Raw genomic sequence first — 8,365 nt, forward strand, 5'->3', positions numbered from 1 at the left:
ATCTGTTTGGATCTAGTGTTCCTTCGATTTCGGTCATTTGTCTACACGTTTGATCATTACGTTCTACACTTCTCATCTACAGTATCCATTGACTGTTTCATTATTTTTTTAAAAATAGTTCCGACTATTTCAAAATATCAATTTCAATCTTTATTTTAAGAAGTCAACCCAGTAACCTGTCTTGGAAGAGATATGGTGTAGAGGTAGAGACTGGAAAGAAAGAAACGGAGGCGAGAAAGGGCAGACGACGAGGAAGGTGGGAGGATGAAGAAAAAAAGTTCCGCTGGGAAGTGTTTTTGTCCCACACTCGTACCAAAAAATAGTTCATCATGTATGTGAAAAAGAAATCATCGTGCACTCAAAAAATGTTCATCATGAAAAGGTGTTCAGCAGATATTTGAAGAAGTGTTCAATACATATTTCAATAAATGTTCATCTTGTATTTGAAAAGTGTTCAACACATATTTGAAGTTCATCGTGTAATTAAAACATGTTAACCGCATTGTCAAAAAAATATTCAACGTATATTTCAATACATAGTCACTCCGTATTTAAAGAATGTTTGTTTGTATTTCAAAAATATTCACCATGAACTTGAAAAGTCCATCGCATATTTCTAAAAAAATGTTCATCATATATTTGCAGAGAACATGTTCATTGCATATTTCTGAAAGAAAATGTGGATCACATATTTGTTAAAAAGTGTTCAACACATACTTTCATTTCTTTGTATATTGTATAAGATAGATATGTACAAAGCCAATGTTAATGCATGCAAACAAAACGTGTACGTATGTATCTAATGTATAGGTAAATCTGACCCTGACCGCAAGGTTTGCTAAATCCTCCACGGGTCTCCTTGACAATCACCTTTTATTTAACGGAGCTGTGGTCGATCGGAGATAGAGATTAGTTTGCTTAGCGGCAGCCCACGGGTCGTTAAAAGTTTCTCCGCTGAGCTCTGTCCTGGGGCCGATCTGAGGCATGACCGCGCACGCCTGGTTCTACGAGTTCATGAAGGTACGATGAGTGGTTCGGGCCTGACGTGTGTTCCCAGGGATCTGATCTGGGGCGCTGGAATTATTTCGCCGAGGAACAGCCGGCCGCTTTGGCTGTCCATCGTCTACGGTGATATGTGTAGTGGACGTGGCGTTTCTAGAGAGAACCGTGTCCACTCTAGACCTCATGATATGTGTAAGTTTCCGTTGTTATTTTTTGCTCTTCTGTGACTCTCTCTGAGATCGCTGTCTGAGATTGATTGTTGTCTCTTGTCTGTCTGTGGTCGCTCGGCCCGTTCCTGATTGCAACGTTCTCTGGCTGTGGTCGTAAGGTCATCCCATGCCAGGCTTAGGCAATACTTCTTTCTTTTTGGCCTACCTAAGCTGTACTCCTTCCGTAAATAAATATAAGAGATCTAAACGACTTTTATCTTTTCTTTTAGAGGGAGTACTTGTTGTATGAGTGTGCCTCGGAACAACTTGTATCCAAACCCCACGACATGGCAAGCATTCCGCATACGTGTAGCTGCCCGTCTGTAGGGGTGCACACTTCTTCTCCCGCTACCATCCCAACCAGCGGCTCTAGCTAGATCTACGCATCAAGCTCAAATTCGTATAGCCAGATGATACCAAAGGAGAGAAAGGCAATACACATGACGCAATTAATCTCACCTTGTGGTTCTCGGAGTGTGGGTAGGCGTTACCAGCGCGGCAGAGCACGGCACGGGAGTCCCCACAGGTGGCGACTAGGTTTCTGGCGCGCACCAGGAGCTCCACCACGGTGGTGGGCGGACCCCATGATGGGCCATCCCGATGCCGACTGCCCCATCCCCAGCATGTCAGCCCGCTCGAAGCTCCGCTTCAGCGCCGCCTCCCACGCACGACGCTCCGCCTCGTCATCCTTTTCCGGGTGCTCCTTCGGGTAGGCTGTTACAGTGCCTGCCAGCTCCTCCACAAGTATGACGTGCATCTGGTCCCTGCACAGGGCCGACACTGCACCACGACGTAGCAAGCAAATCAAAGGTGTAGCGGAAAGAGCGTGGATGGTGTCGACCATTAGACCTAGGGGTGGCTTGGAAGGTTCCTGGGGGTCGCCGTGGCCGTCGAAGACGGCAAAGAAGTGCATGGGGTAGCTATCGGCCCGGGCGCAGCGATATGGTGTCCTCCATACCCTTTCGCGGATCCATTCCCCACTCCGACGTGGACCGGAAAGAGAGGGACCACACTGCCGCCGCCGCCGCTTCAGCTAGCAGCACCGCAGCAGGGGCGCCAGCACCACACCCGATCCATCCCCTTCCTCGGTGCCCGTCAGAAACCCCTCCAACTCCGACGATGCGTTGTACCCAGACGAGGGCGGTGGGGACTGCGCCTCGCCTTCCACGGAGCCCCGAAACGCAGCTGCGCGCAGATCAGATCGAAGCCCCGAGGAAACCCTTCCCTTCCCAACTTCAATCCCGTTTCCTGTTTCTGATCCAGCCCGCTCCTACGCGATGCGGTCGACGATGTACAAGCTCAGTCTGAACAACCTGTGCCAGCAGCCGCGGTGGGCGACGCCGGCGTACACCGACCGGCGCGAGGGCCCTGACCACGCATCAAGGTTCCATTCCACCGCCGCAGTCAGGACCCACGCGAGGGTCCTCCATCGGCGACGCCTAGTTCAGCTCGCCAGAGTCTGGGTCCCGCACTCTCATCCTGGCGCAGGACCTCGCCGCAAGGGCAGGCTTGGAGGACGTCGCCGCCAGGAAAGCGTTTGAGCACCCCTCGTCACCTCCGCAACTACTGACCGGTCAGTATTTATGCGTCCTAGCTAGCTAGATCTCATTTTGTTCAAGATTTTAGGGCCCCGGTTAGCGCCAGATGGATACGCCGTCGCCGTTCCGCTCCTCGGCAGCTACTTTCCGGTGTGTATGTCTGCGACTTAGCTAACTAGATCCTGTCTTGTTCAAGATCCTAGAGCTCCGGCTAGCGCCAGATATATGCGTCGTCGCTGCTTCTCGGTCAACTACCAAAGCAGACGTGAGACAAGGGGGATGTCTCCAACTACTGAACGCACATCGACAGAAAGGCTTGCAATAAATACAGAAAAATGCAAGCACTAATGTCAAGTCTAGGACTTGACTCTGGTGGGTTGGGAATGCCACTGTCTTCCTAACCACCCGACCACAGGTTGGTTCATCAAAAAAAAATTTGAACAACCCAAAAGAACTAGTAGGAGTAAAAGAATTTTATCAAAAAAAAGAGACACACACAAAGAAGATAGGGAAAGATAAGAAGAAGAAAAGTGGCAGGGGCCCGGCCAGTGCGAGTCGAGTCCGTGTGTAGCTGCCAGTTCTTCTGGCACTCGCATGTTCTTCTAGCACGACAACTGGTTGCTTGTCGGACCCCTGTCTTGGGCGGCGGCTACTCTGATGATACACTCCACCACCCCTGGAGCGTCTGTTGTGACCGACAGTGGGAGAGAGCTTAATGCCAGCCTTGTGCCTTGTCTCTCAAGAGTCTCAACCGTGGCTACTTTCCAGCGGGCCTCCTTGATGCTGATCCTTGGCTCAATGACGCTCTTCAGGAGCCCCGATTGTCACCACCTTACGCTCTCTACAAGAACAATGGCTCTCTTAGATCTTCGAAGCTCTACGGGCTCTGTTGCCTTTGGCGCTGTCGTTGCGCCGTTCTTGCGCCGTTCACGAGCTTCAGTTGGAATTGTAGAGAATGATTTGGTGCATCGATATCTCATTATTGCGCATTAGGCACATATATAGATACACGGGGTGCGATCGTTATCTTGTCTCCTAAGATACTCGTACATACAGAGGGAGACAGACACTACAGGTACGACATATAAAACCCAGACCTACGTACATGTACACATGTTCAACACTCCCCGCAGTCGAAGCGTCGCCAGTGACGCAGAGACTGGACCGAAAGCCCTCGAAAGTCGAGGTGGGTAGTCCCTTAGTCATAACATCGGCGAACTGCTGATCGGTGGGCACATGTAGAACTCGAACACGACCAAGTGCGACGTGCTCCCTGACGAAGTGAATGTCGAGCTCAATATGCTTCGTCCGTCGGTGATGAACATGATTGGCAGCAAGGTACACCGCCGAGACATTGTCACAGTAGACAAGCGTGGCCTGGGTAACCTCACATAGCAACTCCTGAAGTAGTTGTCGTAGCCAAGTGCACTCCACGACGGCGTTGGCCACATCCTTGTACTCGGCCTCGGCGCTTGATCGTGAGACCGTGGGTTGTCGTTTAGACGACCACGAAATCAGAGAGGGCTTGAGGTAGATGCAGTAGCCGGAAGTGGAGCGTCGAGTTTTGGGACACCCAGCCCAGTCGGCGTCGGAGTAGGCGACAAGGCTGGTGTCAGGTGATGCCGTCAGGGTGAGACCCATAGATGTGGTGCCACATATGTACCGGAGAATACGTTTCACTAGAGCCCAATGAGTATCACAAGGAGCATGCATGTGAAGGCACACATGTTGGACAACGTACTGAATGTCCGGACGCGTCAGCGTGAGGTACTGAAGAGCACCGACAATGGAGCGGTAGAAGGGAGCGTCAGACGCCGGAGAACCCTCGACGGCAGACACCTTAGCCTTCGTATCGGCAGGCGTGAGAGCAGGCTTGCAGTTAAGCATGCCGGCTCGCTCCAGAAGCTCGTAGGCATACTTCTACTGATGTAGGAAGAAGCTAGTGGCACGGCGAACAACCTCGAGGCCGAGGAAGTAGTGGAGAGCCCCCAAGTCCTTGAGGGCGAACTCGGTGCCGAGGTGAGCTGTGATCTGCTGAAGTAGCGCTGGCGAGGACGCAGTCAGGATGATGTTGTCGACGTAGAGAAGAAGGTACGCTGTGGCGGTGCCCTAGTGATAAACAAATAGGGAGGCAGCAGACCGTGTGGATCGGAACCCCTGCTGCTGAAGGAAAGGCTCGATCCGCTGGTATCAGGCCCGAGGCGCCTGCTTCAACCCGTAGAGTGAACGGGAGAGCAAGCACACGTGGTCTGGATAGTCTGTGTCGACGAGACCAGTAGGCTGCTGACAAAACACCTGCTCGTCGAGATGGCCATGCAAGAAAGCATTGGGCACGTCGAGCTGGTGAACTAGCTAGGCGCGAGAGACAGCAAGCTGGAGAACTGCGCGAATCGTGCCCGGTTTGACAACCGGGGCGAAGGTGTCGGTGAAGTCCACGCCGGCACGCTGGCGAAAGCCACGCATGACCCAACGCGCCTCGTAGCGGTAAAGAGAACCGCCAGGGCGAGTCTTGTGGCGGAAGACCCACTTACCAGTGATAACATTGGCACGGGGAGGCCCCGGGACAAGCTGCCACATACGGTTGCGCTGCAGGGCGTCGAACTCCTCATGCATCACAGCAAACCAGTTCGGATCCCGAAAGGCTGCGCAGACGCAGGTGGGGAGCGTGGACGGGACCGAGGTAGACTCGGCACACATGTACTCGTCGGAGGTGTAGCGCGTGCTGGGACGAAACGTCCCAGTCCGAGCCCGAGTAACCACACCGGTGAGAGGTGCGGCTGCAACCGGCGGAGCCGAGAGGGGGACCGGCAAGGATGATGTCGAGCCGGTCTCCGAAGACGCTGAGGGGCCAGCCGCGGCGGTGCCAGAGGGCGTGACGGGTTCGGTCGAAGGGGCCGCGGCGCCGGGGGCGGCCGAAGGGGCGCCATAGGCCGTGGCGGCGGGGCCCCCGAGGGGGCAGCCACACCCGAGGCGCCGCGGGAGGGCGCGGCCGGCGCTAGAAGCGCAGGAAGGGATGGGCCCAGTGCTCGGCGCGATGTAGAGGGCAACTCGCCAGAGGTGGTAGCAGGGGCGAGTCACGCCGCGGGAGACGCCAATGGTACCTGCTGAAACGGGAACACCAGCTCATCAAAGTGCACATGCCGCGAAGTGATAACGCGGTGGGACACTGGATCATAGCACCGGTAACCTTTGTTGTTGGGAGGATAACCGAGGAAGATGCAAGGAATCGATCGAGGAGCGAGTTTGTGAGGAGTAGTGGACGCGGTGCTAGGATAACAGAGACACCCGAAAATGCGAAGACCATCATAAGATGGAGCCGCACCGAAGAGCAGCTGGTGAGGGGAGTAGTTCCAGCGTGGATGACATTGACGAATGTTAATAAGAAGACTGGCGGTCGCAAGGGCGTCTGGCCAGAACCGAGGAGGCTCATTGGAATGGAAGAGCAACATACGGACACAGTCATTAAGAGTGCGGATGACGCGCTCGGCGCGGCCATTCTGCTGTGACGTGTAAGGGCAAGTGAGGTGAAAGATAGTGCCGTGGGACGCAAGGAGATTGCGGACGATGACATTGTCGAACTTTTCCGTTGCCAGTAGCAAGGCAAGAATAGGACGACCAAATTGTGTGGTGACATATGAATAAAAGGCGGTGAGTGTGGCGAGAGTGTCGGACTTGCAACGGAGGGGGAATGTCCACACATAATGGGAAAAATCATCCAATATCACCAAATAGTATAAATAACCCGTGTTGCTTGCAACCGGGGACGTCCAAACATCACTATGAAATAACTGAAACGTAAAACTGGAAATGTGTGTAGACTCGCTAAAGGGAAGACGAACGTGCTTGCCAAGACGGTAGGCCTCACAAGAGTGGTCATCAACCTTATTACATGAGAATAAAAAACTCTGAAGAATCTGAAGCAAAACTGTGGAGTTGGGGTGACCAAGGCGGGCGTGCCAAAGATGCACCGGGTAAAGCTCGTCCGGGCTGTCACATCGGTGGAGTACCATCCGTGTACGGGCGTCCTTCACAGAAAAGCCAAGATCGTCAAATTCAACAGTTATAAGATTCTCACGAGCAAGGCGACGAACAGAGACAAGGTTGGTAACTAAGTTAGGAGAGACAACAACACTAGACATGTTAATGGGAGTAGAAGTAGAAGGAAACGACATATGACCGACATGTGCAATGGGTAGAGAGGAACCGTTACCAACGGTGATGCGAGTGGGAGTATGAACGGGAGTGGAAGATGTGTGGTTACCGGGATGAACAGTCATGTGAGCGATGGCACCCGAGTCCATGTACCAGTCACCTCCGCCACCATAATTACTCGGTGACGGAGCCGAGTGCAGAGCGGCGAGGAGGGTCGGGTCCCACGGTGGCAGCACCTAGGGAGGGTAAAACCCTCCATAGGCGGCGCGGGCGCGGGCGCTGGCGCGGCGCCGTAGCCTCTGTAGGGGGCGGCGTTTTGCGCGGCGAAGAGCGCCTGGTGGCTCGTCAGACGAGGCCCAAGGATGCCCGGAGCGGGAGCCTGAGGGACCGACATTGAGTACGCGTGTACGACGCCCGTCCATGGGTTGGTGCTGTAAGTCCATGGTGGGGTGGCATGCTGCTGTTGCTGACGAGGGCCCCCCATGCGCCTGTTGCTGCTGCTTGCGACCGCCCCGTGGCGGTTGCCGCGGCGCCCGCCACCCGGCTGCTGCGGCTCGGGGGCAGCGGGAGGGGCGGGAGGCGTTGGCGGTAGGGGGAAAAACCCCGGGGGCGCGGGGGGTGGCAGCTGGTGGCAGGGTGCGGGCGCGGGTGGGGCGGCAGGTGGTGGGGCTCCACGCAAGGTGCCGGCGGCGAGGGCGTGGTGCTGCACGCACTTCTTGACCCCCTTCATCCAGCGCTCCTCCAACCGCAAGTATGCCACAAACTTGGGGAAGGAGGGCTCCGGTATTAATGAGAGGTTGGAGGCGGCGTGTCCGAAGTCTTCGTTGAGGCCGGCGGTGAGCGGGCTGATGAGGAGGTCGTCATCAACCTTGGCGCCCATGTCATAGAGCTCATCCGCCGACATCTTCAGGCGGCGGCAGTACTCATCGATAGACTGATCATCATGATGACAGTCAAAAAATTCCTGCTGCAGAAAAACGCGGTGCTGAAGCTTGTTGTTGGTGAAGAGGTCATTGAGATTGACCCACACGGCGCGGGCATCATCACCATCGCCCACGACCGTGTGAAATAGGTCCTTCGAGATGGTAGTGAAGAATCACCAGATGAGCATGGCGTCGATCGCGGTCCACTCGGAGTCGCCCACCATAGTGCGGGAGTCGACGATGCCATCAACGTGATCCACGAGATTGTTCTCGCGGAAGAGCAGCGAGAAGTATGGCTTCCATGCGAAGTACGTGGCGTCGGTGGCATCAAGGACGACGGGGACGCATTCGTAGATGTTGATGTTGCGAATGTCAGCGGGGTCCGGCCTGGCGAAGGGGTTGGAGTAGGTGGAGGCAGTGGTTGACATGGCGGTGGCATGGTGGTGAGAGGAAGAGGCGACGGCTAGGGTTTGGGAGCAAGCGACGCGGCAGGAGGGTGCGGTGCAGCAGGGGAAGCGGCACAGCAGGGGAGGTGGAGCGC

This window comes from Triticum aestivum, chromosome 7A, assembly GCF_018294505.1.
Source record: "Triticum aestivum cultivar Chinese Spring chromosome 7A, IWGSC CS RefSeq v2.1, whole genome shotgun sequence".
In the NCBI taxonomy this organism is placed as follows: domain Eukaryota; kingdom Viridiplantae; phylum Streptophyta; class Magnoliopsida; order Poales; family Poaceae; genus Triticum; species Triticum aestivum.